Raw genomic sequence first — 14,303 nt, forward strand, 5'->3', positions numbered from 1 at the left:
CTCTTGGAGAAACGCTCTAGAGAGGGGCGGAGTCGCTGTTATGCTGTACCACGAGGGGCGGGGTTGGAGGCGGGGCACCGGGGAGAAAGAGGGTAGAAGCAGCCTTATAGCAGAGCTCTAGCTGGGAAGTGAAGACCCTCCTGCTGAGTAATTTTTATTACTTTCCTTTTCTTGAACTTGCATCTGGTCCAAGGGTTCAGCATGGTAAGGCAGTTAGCCCAAGTACTGTTTTTTGAAAAGAGAAGCTTTGCGAATAGCGCTCAGTGTTTTAATATATATATTTTTAAAGGGGTCTTACATTTTTTATTGTAAAAAGATACATGGTTGAATGGAACTTGGAGAACACGATGAAGTACAAAGAGGGATACGAAAGCCGTCCTTAATGTTACACCAGTGTCTGAACCCAATTTTAGCTGGATCTTTGATTTTAGCTAGGGGCGCGGGGTAGGCGGGGTCCCCCAACTGAAGTGAGACAAGTCCTGGTCTCAGTCGCGGGAAGGAGAGAATGTCTGTTTCACTGAGCAAAGGCTGGACGCAGCAGAGATTTGACTGTCCATTCTTGAAGGTTGGGCTAGTTGGGGGTGGTAGGTCCTCTTTGACTTCCTTTAGATAATTGAAGAGGAATTGCATCATAAACTCAACAAAATTCACCTATGTTCATTTAAGAGAAATTTTGTATTCACGTTATAGCTGTTTTCTCGTTCCAACGAACTCATGCTACAGTTTCCATAACCAGAAACTTGCTAAAACGTGTCCTCCAACCTTCTGTGGGAGTGGCGAGGAGGAGGACTGTGTGAGCTTCAGAGGTGACAGTGCTGCAAGAGCCATCGGTTACATTTGTGACTATCTCCTTTTAGCAAATTCTGTTCCCTTCATTTTATTTATTTGCTGCTCCTGCCAGGGAGAATTTGCTTCCTGCCATAGCCTCATTTACTTTTTGCTTTGCTTCAGGGACCCCACCATTTACATTTTCACATGCCTAAATAGAATAAGGGAGAAATAAATGTCAAAGCCCCCAAATAACTTTTGTCCTTACTGAACAATATTTTTGACCACTTTGGGATGCAAGATTTAGCCATCCATCAAACCCTGAGTTTACGAAGTGTTTAGTATGTTTTTCTGTTAGAAACCATGGAGTGCAACAGAATTTAAAAGGGCCCCTGGCCTCAAAGACTTTATTATCTAGTAGAGGTAGGATATATCATGACTGTAAAGAGATAAAAATAGACAGTTTCATACAGTTATAAGTGCATATGCTTCAGTTCTTTCTGTCCCCTTCTTTGCTTGACCGAGACTTTGGTGCCATGTCCTCCAGGAAACCTTCACTGACGTTCCACATCTGGGTTATGTGCCCTCCCTTTGCTCCCAAAGCAGCCTGTCTCAAAGTGCTGATCCCCTGTATTGTCCCTGGTTCCCCTAGGCATCTTGGGAGCCACGGCTTTCATCTCTGAGCTCCCAGTGCCTAGATCTAGAGTTTAGACTGTGACTGCCACATATACGAGGTGTTCATAAAATATTTGAATGAATGCGTGATCAGGGTCTACTGGATGCGGCAGGGTTAATTAAAGAACAGAATAGTTCCCGATTGTGGCCTTCAAATAATAAAAACAAAAACAGAAAAAGCTTGGGCTTCCCTGGTGGCGCAGTGGTTGAGAGTCTGCCTGCTGATGCAGGGGACATGGGTTCGTGCCCTGGTCCGGGAAGATCCCACATGCCGCGGAGCGGCTGGGCCCGTGAGCCATGGCTGCTGAGGCTGCGCATCCAGAGCCTGTGCTCCGCAACGGGAGAGGCCACAACAGTGAGAGACCCACATACCGAAAAAAAAAAAAAAAAAGAAAAAAAAAGAAAAAGTTTGAAAGGAGCCAGTAGAATATAAAGGATATAGATGGTTGAGGAGGACATCAGGATATAGAGAAGTGTGTGGGAGGCCGTTGGTTTGGCTTACGGTGTAGGGATCAGGCTTGCCTGGATGAAAAGGTTATAAAAGACAGTGATGCTGGATTAAAGAGGATTTTGAAAGGCTAGAAGAGTTTATTATTGATATGGGAGACAACATGGAATCAACAATGTTTTTTGTAGAAGCTGGGAGAGGTAAAATCTATGTTTTAGTACAGCTAATAGAGGTTGGAGTCAAGGATGAAGAAAGACCAAGCAGTTATAGGTAGAGTTGTGGTTTGGTGGAAAACCATGTACTGTCCAGAGAGATTTGAGATGACTCCTGTGGGTAAACTGATTCAGATTCTACGAAATTCTTTCACAACTCTGTAAATTGTTGTACATTGCAACACAAGTCTTGTCTGTAGGTATGTAGATTATATCCTGTCTAGTAGAAGTGTGTGTGTGTGTGTGTGTGTGTGTGTGTGGCAGGGAGGGGGACCAGTCTTGTTTCCATTTGCACAATCATTTCAATATTCCTGATCTATAAATGTATCAGTTCTCAGAATTCTCTTTTGAACCAGCGATAACAATTATTTCCTCCATGAGCTAAAGAAAATCTTTAACATGTGTTCATTTTTATATCTGTATGAGTCTTGATTTTAACTTTTTTGGAAAATTATCTTTTAATAGCAGGTAAGCTGGCTGGAGACATGAGTTCTTGCTTGTTTGTTTGTTTTTTCCTTATTTATTTTTTATACAACAGGTTCTTATTAGTTATCTATTTTATACATATTAGTGTATACATGTCAATCCCAATCTCCCAATTCATCCCACCACCATCACTGCCCCCCCCCGCCACCCTGCTTTCCCCCTTTGGTGTCCATATGTTTGTCCTCTGCATCTGTGTCTCTATTTCTGCCTAGCAAACCAGTTCACCTGTACCATATTTCTAGATTCCACATATATGCGTTAATATACGATATTTGTTTTTCTCTTTCTGACTTACTTCACTCTGTATGACAGTCTCTAGGTCCATCCACGTCTCTACAAATGACCCAATTTCATTCCTTTCTATGGCTGAGTAATATTCCATTGTATATATGTACCACATCTTCTTTATCCATTTGTCTGTCGATGGGCATTTAGGTTGCTTCCATGCCCTGGCTATTGTAAATAGAGCTGCAATGAACACTGTGGTACATGACTCTTTTTGAATTATGGTTTTCTCAGGGTATATGCCCAGTAGTGGGATTGCTGGGTCATATGGTAATTCTATTTTTAGTTTTTTAAGGAACCTCCATACTGTTCTCCATAGTGGCTGTATCAATTACATTCCCACCAACAGGGCAAGAAAGTTCCCTTTTCTCCACACCCTCTCCAGCATTTGTTGTTTGTAGATTTTCTGAGGATGCCCATTCTAACTGGTGCGAGGTGATACCTCACTGCAGTTTTGACTTGCATTTCTCTAATAATTAGTGATGTTGAGCAGCTTTTCATGTGCTTCTTGGCCATCTGTATGTCTTCTTTGGAGAAATGTCTATTTAGGTCTTCTGCCCATTTTTGGATTGGGTTGTTTTTTTAATATTGAGCTGCATGAGCTCTTTATATATTTTGGAGATTAATCCTTTGTCCTTTGATTTGTTTGCAAATATTTTCTCCCATTCTGAGGGTTGTCTTTTCATCTTGTTTATAGTTTCCTTTGCTATGCAAAAGCTTTTAAATGTCATTAGGTCCCATTTATTTATTATTGTTTTTATTTCCATTACTCTAGGAGGTGGGTCAAAAAAGATCTTGCTGTGATTTATGTCAAAGAGTGTCCTGCCTATGTTTTCCTCTAAGAGTTTTATAGTGTCTTGTCTTACATTTAGGTCTTTAATCCATTTTGAGTTTATTTTTGTGTATGGTGTTAGAGAGTGTTCTAATTTCATTCTTTTATATGTAGCTGTCCAGTTTTCCCAGCAGCACTTATTGAAGAGATGGAGGCATGAGTTTTTGATGGAACTTGCCAGATGACTCCATTTGGGAACTGGACCACAGAATCAGCTAGATACAGCTTATGAAGCTGGCAAAACATACACCCCTAGCCTGTTTAGGGCCCTAACACTTCCCACTTGCTTAGGAAGAAAGAAGCTGTGAAGGTGATGGGGAGTTTAATTATAAATGCTGACTCTCAAGTAACAGTGGGACACTGGAGGGGAAAACAGATGGAAAAAAGTCCAGTGGGAGCTTCAGATGATGACGCAGATGCTCCCAGGGTGAGCTGAACAGCAGGAGTCTGGCGATTTCCCTAAAGGGGCCATCACAGAACAAAACAAGCAAAGCGAAAGGACAGAGCCTGTGGAAGACGCCCTCTGTCAGGAGATGCAAGAACCCTAGAAAGAGGAAAAGTAGGGAGTGGTTGGGGAGAGGCAAGAAGAGATTCATCTTATCAACATTCATGAATAACAGTTATTCAGCACTTCCAGGGTCACCCTGGGCAGACTAATAATTCAACAGTGCTTCTAGCTGATTTGTTTAAAATAACATTTGAGAGGGAAGGAAGGAACAGTTTCTAGTGATAAAAATTGTTTATCTCTTGCTATGTTCAAATTAAGGTAGTTGCCACACGTATTAACCATAAAATAACATCTTAACTTGCTTGAAATCATTTTATACGTTTTTTCCCCAAATCGTAACTGAAGAGTGTTCATCGCTCGCAGTCACTGAAGACAGAGGTAACCTCCACACCATGGTAGAGTCTGTGAGTTGTCCCCCAGTATTGTTCTCCCCCTTTTTCTCTAGTATTGACAGCTTTAGTCAGGCACATCACCATCAAAATAAAACTATATTTTCCAGTCTCTTTTGCTGGTAGGGTGGTTGTGTGACTAGCTTCCAGCTAATGGGAGGGAGTGGAAGTGAAATGTGAATGTGTAACTTCCAAAGCATGGCCCTTCTTCATGCCTACATTCATTTAAAAATAATTGTAGAGCATCTAGTAAGTACCAGCCAATGTTCTAGGCATTTGGGAATCCATCAGTGTATAAAAGAGATAACGATCCTTGCTTCTGTGGAGCTTATATTCTAGTGGGAGGCGTCAAACAATAATGTAATGAATAGCTAAATTATATAGCATGTTAGAAGATAAGTGGTATAGAAAAAAGCAAAGGTGGGGCAGGGTAAGGGGCTTGAGAGCAGTGAGGGAGCGGATGTGTTGTACTGTTCCATAGGGTGGTCAAGTAGGTCTCATTGAGAAAATTACCTGAGCGCAGCCTTGAAGGAACTGAGTGAGGGGATGAGCTCTGTGGATATCAGGGGAAAAAGATTTCCTGGCCTAGAGAACAGCCATTGCAAAGGCCCTGAGGCTGGAGCATGTGAGGAAGCCAGTGTGGCAGGAGTGGAGCGAGTGAGAGAGAGAGCAGAAGATGAGCTCATGGATGGATGGGGACAGCGAAGGCTGACCATGTGGGACCCATGGGCCACATTAATGGCTTTTATTCTGAGTGCAGTGGTAGCCCTGGGAGGATTTGAGCAGAGTGGAACAATGGACTAACTCGAAAAGTGTTACTCTGGCCTCTCGGTTAAGAACAGTCTGTAGGGAGCAAGGTGGAAACAGTGAGACCAGTTAGGCTATTGCAATATGTAGGGAAGAGTTGACAGTGGTTCAGACTAGGGTGCTAAGTGGAGGTGTTGAGATGTTGTCAGACTCTGGGTGTATTTTTAGAGAGCCATTAGAACTTTTTCATGGGCTGGAGGTTGGGTGGTTGGATGTGAGAGAAAGAAGAGTCAAAGATGATTCTAAGTTTTGGCCTGAGCAGCTGTAAGGAAGGTGCCATCAACAAGGATGGGAACTAGGGTGCCATCAGCTAGAAAGACTGTGGGTGGAGCAGATTTGCAGAGAGTGGTCAGGGGTGTGAGACATCCATTAGACCTCCAGGTGGAGAGGTGGAGGAAGTAGCATGATCTATGAGTCTGGAGTTCAGGAGAAAGGCCTAGGCTGGAGGTATAAATTTGGCAGTCATTGGTATGAAGATGGTACCTAAAGCCATGGGTCCATGAAAAGAAAGAATGCAGCTAAAAAAAGAAAAAAAAAGGTAAAAGGCCAAAGACTAAGCTGCAGCCTCCTCCAACACAAAGGTGTTGGAACAAATAAAAAGAACCAGCACAGAGAACGAAATGTATCAACCAGTGGGGCAGGAGGAAAACCAAAAGAGTAGTTCTTTGAGAAAAAAAAGCCTTAAGATTTCTATAAAATGGAATGGTGAACCTACTTCTCCCCCTTCTTCCCTTCTCTCTCACTGGAATGCAGCCACAATGGTAGGAGACAGAGCAGCATTATTTTAAACCACAAGACAAGAGGGAGCTGGGTCACCAACAGCATGTGGCCAGTGAATCATTTCTGGATTATTAACATCCTGACTGTGACTTTCTTTAGGCCACTGTTATTTTGACCTTTGTTAGAGCAGCTGACCTTGAATTCTAACTGATACACATAGATAACATCACAAAGTTTTGCTCAAGACAAGTATTTAATTCCCTGACCCTGGTTTCAAGCTAGCTAGTACAATAAATAGAGGATATTCCATTGTATTTGTCAAGAAAGAGACTTTCATTCACACCTCTATGACAACACTTACCACTCCTTGTTTGCAATTTTGCTCTGTTTAAATTAGGAATGCTTTCAGCTGCAAGCAGCAGAATATTTGACTAACAGTGGCGTAAACAAATAGTTTGTTTTTCTCATCTAACAACAAGACCAGAGAGAGATTTTTCCAGGTGTTAGTTTAGCTGCTTACTGATGCCTCTGCTGTTCTTGCTCTTTGCTTGGCTTATGTTCATGGTTGCATGTGGGTTCAGGCATTGTATCCACACTCAGGGCAACAGGAAGTCGGAAGAGTGGCACCAGCCACATCTGTCTTTTGTCTGAAGAGCAAAAACTTTCCCAGGAGCCCCCAAAGTGGACTTCCACTTACTTGTCATTGGCCGGTACTGTGTCATATGGCTACTCCAAGATGAAAGAGATGGGAAGTATTTATTTTTCCCAGCTTCTTTATTTTTTCTTTCAGTTTTATTGAGATATAAATGACATACAGCACCATATAAGTTTAAGGTATACCAACTAATAAATTGACTTACATGTATTGTGAAATAATTACCACAATAAGTTCAGTTAACATCCATCATCTTGTAGAGATACAAAAAAAGAAAAAGAAAGAAAAAGGTTTTATCCTTCTGATACGAACTTTTAGGATTTATTCTCTTAGCGACTTTCAAATATACCATACAGTTAACATACAGTGTTAACTATAGTCACTTTGTGCATTACATCCCCAAGTCTTATAAATGGAAGTTTGTATTGTACCTTTTGATGATCTTCATCCAATTCCCCCACCCTTCATCCCCTACTCTGGTAACCACAAATCTGATCTCTTTTTCTATGAGTTTAGTGGGTTTTTTTTTTTTAAAGATATATGAGATCATACATTATATGTTGTTCTCTGACTTATTTCACTTAGCATAAGCCTTCAAAGTCCATCCATGTTGTTGCAAATGTCAGGATTCCTTTTTTATGACTGAATATATATATATATACACATTTATATATACATATTTATATATACATAAAATTCACATCTTCTTTATCCATTTATCTGTTGATGGACACTTAGGTTGTTTCTGTGCCTTGGCTATTATAAATAATGCTGCAATGAATATGGGGATATCTCTTCAACACAATTATTTCATTCCCCTCTGATATATACCCAGAAGTGGAATTGCTGGATCTTTCCCGTTTTCTATAGCAGAAGCAGAGAAGAGGGGTGAGGGATGGGAATGGATGTTGTGATAACCAACCACTGGTGTTTAATACCCCCTTCCTGACAAGACTTTGCACTCCTTGACGGTGTGAACTCTATCATCTATCTATCTATCTATCTATCTATCTATCTATCTATCTATCTGTCTACATCTGATTATCTATTTATCTATCCATCCACTATTTATTTGTCATCTATCTATCTATCTAATTTTATTTTTTGTATTCCTAGTGCCAAGAACATGTTGGTTTATGGAACATAAAATATCGGGAGTGAGATCTATCAGAAAGGAGTTACAGGAGAAAACTAGCACTGATGGTGGCTCCATGCAGGCAACAGAAGCAACCCTGGCTGATTCAGCAGAGTTTATTGAAAGGGAGGCTTGAGGGCTGAAGAAAAGACCCGAGGGGCAGAGCTTCTAGAAACAATGTCCTAGACCTGCCACAGGCCTGATCGGTCGAGACAACTGCCCCATCTTCCCCACTCAGGCCCCACCGCCACGGTTGATACTCCTGGCACCCCTGCACCATGAATTTCATCTTGCTGCACCCCTGCACCATGAATCCCATCTTGCAGCCACTGCTACCTCCGAACATCAGGTGCCTCTGCTTCCACACCACCAGCAACTCTGATGCCACGGGAGCCTCCCTCCTCAGGTTTCTCGCCTCTGAATTGGAATCTGCTGAGGGTGCCACTGACTGACTGGCAGAGCTAGGTATGTGCCAGCCCCCATGCTGGGAGAGCCAGGCATCGGGCTGCTCCTGAGGGACAGGGGTTCCCGAGGTGGGTCATTCCCTAAACAGAAGAGGAGCGGGTAAGAGGTGCTGGGAAACCAGCAAACACGAGAGATGTCCACCACCAGTACTTCTAGATGAGACGTTTAACAGCCACCAAAGGAGACAAACAGGAAGGTAGCTGAAAGAGGCCAGAGGCACAAGTAGTTGTGGTTTTTTTTTATGGTTAGAAATTATTTTAAATGAATCATTTCATACATCAGAAGAATAATTATAATGTATATGCCACCTATAAAGCATAGCAATAAATCAGACACCTGTGAACCCAATACTTAACCTCAGACTAGAAATTTCCAATTCCATTGAAGTTATTGTTGCACTTCTTCCTCATCTTCTTTCTGAGCTTTATAAAAGGGTATTTATACTAGATATAGCTTTCTGTGATGTTATTCCCTTAATATTGTATTTCTAAGATTCATCCATATTGCTCTATGTATGTACAGTCGGATCAATTTCCTTAATATGTAATTAGCATGTGACTACCAGAATGTATTTTTCATCCTCCCATCAGACGACATTTGGCTTGCTTCTAGCATCTATTACAAACAATGGTGTTGTGCAAAAAAATTTAAACATGTCTCCTGAATGACAAATTCAAAAATTCCTTTAGAAAGAAAAGTAGGGGTAGAATTGCTGGGAGGTAGGGTATAAATGCTTAAATTTGTGAGACAGTATCAAATTGTTTTCCTTTTGCCAGCAGTGTATAAGAGTCCTAATTTTACCACATTCTTCTCATCCCTTGATTTTGCTAGATTTTTTTGCCAATCTAATTGGATGCATGTGAAGTAGTATCTCATTGTGATTTTAATTTCAAATGAGGTGAGCATCTTTACATAGATTTATTCACAATTTCCATTTCCTCTTCTGTGAAATGCTAGTGCCTTTTACCCATTTATCATTTGGTAGTTTGTCTCTTAAAATTGGTTTATAGTTCTTTATATATATGGGGCACTATTCTTTGCCAGTTAAATTTGTTGTAAATATCCCCCCTCCAGTTTGTGGCTTGTTTTCTCCCTTTCATCTTTTTGATGAACAGATGTGGGAGTGGAGTCAGAATTCCAGACTTGGAATTTCAGTAGAGTCTGAAATTCTGAAAGCTGGTGGCATGCCTGAGGTCCGTTGACACACATGCTCCAGTAAAACAAAGGAATACACACGGAGCCTGAGACAGAAAAATATTTCCACATAAGGTGATAAGTCCACCACAGGCCCATGTGGGTTCTTTATCTCTAGGTTAGGAAGTGTTCCAAGCCCAAGGCGCATTCTTACATGGTCAAGCTTGGGTTGAAACAATGCATGTACAAGATTGCCTTTCCCAATGTTTAGTGCAGAGTTTTCATCCTTGAGGTCATCTGGCTACTGAAATGTCAGCCATCACCTCTACCTTCCAGATAAGAGGAAGGGTAAAGACAAAGGTCAAATCACCCTCCCCTCCAGCTGAGTCACCCCCTTTGGAGTGATGCACGGAGATTGGAAGCTCCACTCAACGTTTTGCTTAATTCCATTGTCCATCCCTATCTGTAAGGAGGGCTGATACCCAGGATAAGATTTGAGTTCTAAAACTAACAAAGAAAGGGAGCAATGTCTGCCCACATAGTAATTGCTACCCCTCAGGTCCCAGCTCAAAGTTCATTTCCCAGAGACATTCTTTTTTTGTTTTTTGTTTTTTTGGCAGCGTGGCATTTGGGATCTTAGTTTCCTGACTGGGGATCGAACCCACGCCCCCCTGCAGTGGAAGTGCGGAGACTTAACCAGTGGACCACCAGGGAAGTCCCAAAAGGCATTCTTTCTTGATGCCCCTCCTTAGATCAAGTTCCCTTTGGCTATACTTCGTTGCAGTGTGCGGGCTTCTCATTGCGGTGGCTTCTCTTGTTAAGGCGCACGGGCTCTAGGCGTGTGGGCTTCTGTAGTTGTGGCACACGGGCTCAGTAGTTGTGGCTCGCGGTCTGTAGAGCACAGACTCAGTAGTTGTGGCACACGGGCTTAGTTGCTCCACGACGTGTGGGATTTTCCCGGACCAGGGATCAAACCCATGCCCCCTGCATTGGCAGGCAGATTCTTAACCACTGCACCACCAGGGAAGCCCTGGCGGTACTCTTTAACACTGTAGAGAAGATAAAATTTCCCCTCTACCTTTTTAGGGTCTCTGGCTAGACCTAAAAATTAAACTGACATGACAGACTAACAGGAGGAAAGTATACAAATTTTACTTAGTCATTTTTACACGTGCATAGGAGGCTTCACGAGAAAAGTGAAGACCCAAAGAAGCAGTTAGGGCTGAGAGCTTATATACTGGGTTGTTAATGTTGAAATCAATGCAGCTGCACTGTGTATTATGTATGTTGCATAAATTCATTGTCATGTACAAATCGAAGCTTAGTGTTCTAAAATCATATATGTGAATTTTATGTTTTAATAAAGTAGTCCTACAAGACACATTCCAATTGGAAGGAATCTCATGTGCAAAGATCACTGACAAATTTATTTTCTGAATGAGATAATAGCTACTATATATTAAGAATCTACTATGAGCAGAACGTATGCTTAACATAGATTTTTTAACATTGATCTTTTTTCCTATCTCCTGTCTTTTTGTTCTATGAATTTCTTATTTCTGCTATCAAATATTTTAATATTTGATTTTAAATATCCAAGAGCTCTTTCTTTTCTCATTGGTGCAATATTTACTATTATTTTCTATAAATATTAATTACACGTTCTCTGAAGTTTCTTCTGCTCTCTGAATTGTCTTTGTTTCCTCTGAGTCCCTATTTCTTCTTTGTTTGTTTTGGTCTTTGACTTTAATGTTGTTGGATTTCCCCAAATGCCTGCTGATCTTTGGCTGTCTAATAATATTTAAAAGTGGAACACTGAAAGTCTAAGTGGAACTTCATGAGAAGACTGTGGCAATTCGTAGCCATCACCTTAGGGTGATTAGGTAGCACCCTGTCATTTCATTGTGACACCCCCAAATGTCAAAATTTGTAAGCTTTTCCTCTTGGATCCTTTTTCCTCAAAAAGGATCCTTTGGAACTTCCTAGTGGCACAGTGAAGAATCCGCCTGCCAATGCAGGGGACATGGGTTCAAGCCCTGGTCTGGGAAGATCCCACATGCCGCGGAGCAACCAAGTCCATGCGCCACAACTACTGAGCCTGCACTCTAGAGCCCATGAGCCACAACTACTGAAGCCCGTGTGCCTAGAGCCCGTGCTCGAAAACAAGAGAATCCACCTCATGAGAAGCCTGCACACCACAATGAAGAGTAGCCCCTGTGCCCCGCAACTAGAGGAAGACTGCGCTCAGCAACAAAGACCCAATGCAGCCAAAAATAAATAAAATTTAAAAAAGAAAAAAGGATCCTTCAGTTGCTTCTCTGTCCTTCAAGAGCCTGACTGCTAGTATTTTGGAAGCAAGTCAAAAGGAATATCTTGACTCATATAATTCAGTCCCTAGATTTTTGACTTAGTTTATCTATTTTTATTTAGGTGTCTCCTTCCCCCAGTTGGACTTGGGACCCCAAAATCTGGAGCATCTCTGACTCAACCCCTTTCGAGAGAAAATCCAGTCTTCTGCTAAGTTGGAGATGTATTTATGTGGGGGAGAATGAATATAATAGGTAAAGATCTATTGAAATATTATTTCAGGTCTCAGATTATATTTTCTTCATTTCTATGTAATTTGGTCTCATGATTGCTCTGTCAATTAAGAATTAAGAGGATGGCTCTCAATGTAACTGGATCACAGACTGAATAGTTTATTACTCCTCAGACCACTGGAATGGGATTTCACTATGTGTAATGATTCACCTGTTCAGCAAATATTTATTGAATGTCTACTTTGTGTCAGGCCCTAATGTAGGTGCTGGGGATATAACAGTGAACAAGACAGGCAAGAGTGATCTGAGTTATATGAGCCCCAGATTCTACCTATTCACTTCTTCCATTCACTTCGTAAATATTTTGAGGGCTCACGATATGACAGGTAATGAGCTGAGCTCTGGGGATACAAGATAAATAAGAGACACAATCTCTGCCTTCACTCAGCACATCATGCAGTGAGGAAAACAACTCAGCCAGGCAATGCCAAGGTTGTGTGCTGAGTGAGGGCTGTGACTGCGGAAATAAAGGAGCATTACGAGCAGAGAGTAGGAGACTCTTCCCTGATTCATGAGTCAGGAGAGTTCTCCCAGAGAAATGAACACTGCAGCTGAGACCTGTACAATGAGCAGGACTGATATAGGTGATGAGAATGAGTGTGAGGGGCTTGCGGAAAGACAAGAGTATGTGGATGGTCTTTCAAGGAACAGAAAGAAGGTCAATGTGGCTGCAGTGTACACAGTGAGGGAATGATGGGAGCTGGACAGGTAAGCAGGGTCCAGTGGTAAAAGACTTTTGTTGTACCCTGGGGAAAGTTGATGGTGGCTTGTACTATGTGGTGGCTAAAGCAAAATAGAGAAGTGGAGAATTACCTTCATGTAGAATCAAGATGACTTAGCAATGGACTGGATTTGCAGAGTGAGAGAAGTGAAGTTTCAGAGATGACTCCTGGATTTCTAGCTTAAGCAACAAGGTGGATATCCTTCTTTTAACTGAGACTGAGGACCCAGGAGGCGAAGCAGTCCTGGTGGGGGTTAAGGAAAGAGGCAGTAGAGAAAACAATTCCATTTTACACAAGATGAGTTTGAAGGACTTTGAGACATCCAAGTGGAAATATGCAGTAGGCAGCTAGATGTGTGGGTCTGGAGCTCAGTTGAGACATCCTGGCTAAAGATACTGATTTTGCAAACATTAGCATATAGCTGGAATGAAACCAGGGGAAAGGATGAAATTGCCCAAGGAGAGTACATGTTCTTAGAGGATATGAGGGCCACATACACAGTTTTAAGCAAGTCAGATGCTTATGGGACAGGTAGAGGAAAAGAGACTGAGAAGAAACAGCCCAAGAGGAAGGAGGTAAACATACTGATTAGATGACAAGAGTGGTCAATGTGGTCAGGTGCTGCTGAAAGGTCACTCAGCAAGAATAAGGACTGGGAAGAATCCAGTGGATCATGCAAAGTAGAGGTGATTATTTACCCTGGCCAGAGCAGTTTCAAAGGTCTCTTCCATCCTCAGCAGATCCTGTAAAAGTGTAGGTTAGATCACGTTGATCTGTTCAAAACTCACCAAGGTCTTCATAATCTCTCACCTTTCAGACTACAGTGTTGGACAAGTGATCTGGTCTCTCCACTTCCAACCAGTTATCTCCTGGACCTCATCTCCTTCGACTCTCTCTCCCCTATCAGACTTGCCTCCTTGCTCTTTTTGCAATAGCCAGGATGGCTCCCACCACAAGGCCTTTGCATTGGCTGTTTGCTCTACCAGGAATAATGCTCCCAGACTTCTTTCAAACTCAATCCCTTGTTTCCTTCAGGTCTTTGCTCAAATCTTACCTTCCAGTGCGGCATTACCTGACACTCTTTTTAAATCACATTTATTTCCACTCAAGTGCTATCCCTCTTTCCAACTTTGTCTTCAAAGCATTTATCACTATTGAACATACTTTCTGTTTTACTTACTTACTTTATTTATTGTCTGTCTCCCCACCTTCCCCCAAATGTAAGCTACATGAAGGAAGAGATTTTGTTCACTCATATGTCCCAAGAACCTAGAACAGTGCCTACAGCATAATAGGCACTTAACAAATATTTGATGAATAAATTAGTGAATCGAGCAATGGTGCAGAAAAAGGTAGACATGGAGAATATAAGTTAAAGAAAATATTTTCAGGACTTCCCTGGTTGTCCAGTGGTTAAAACTTCATGCTTCCACTGCAGGGAACACAGATTCAATATCTGGTC

Source organism: Monodon monoceros, unplaced genomic scaffold, assembly GCF_005190385.1.
Source record: "Monodon monoceros isolate NGI ecotype Baffin Bay Population unplaced genomic scaffold, NGI_Narwhal_1 Super_Scaffold_20, whole genome shotgun sequence".
NCBI classification, from domain to species: Eukaryota; Metazoa; Chordata; class Mammalia; order Artiodactyla; family Monodontidae; genus Monodon; species Monodon monoceros.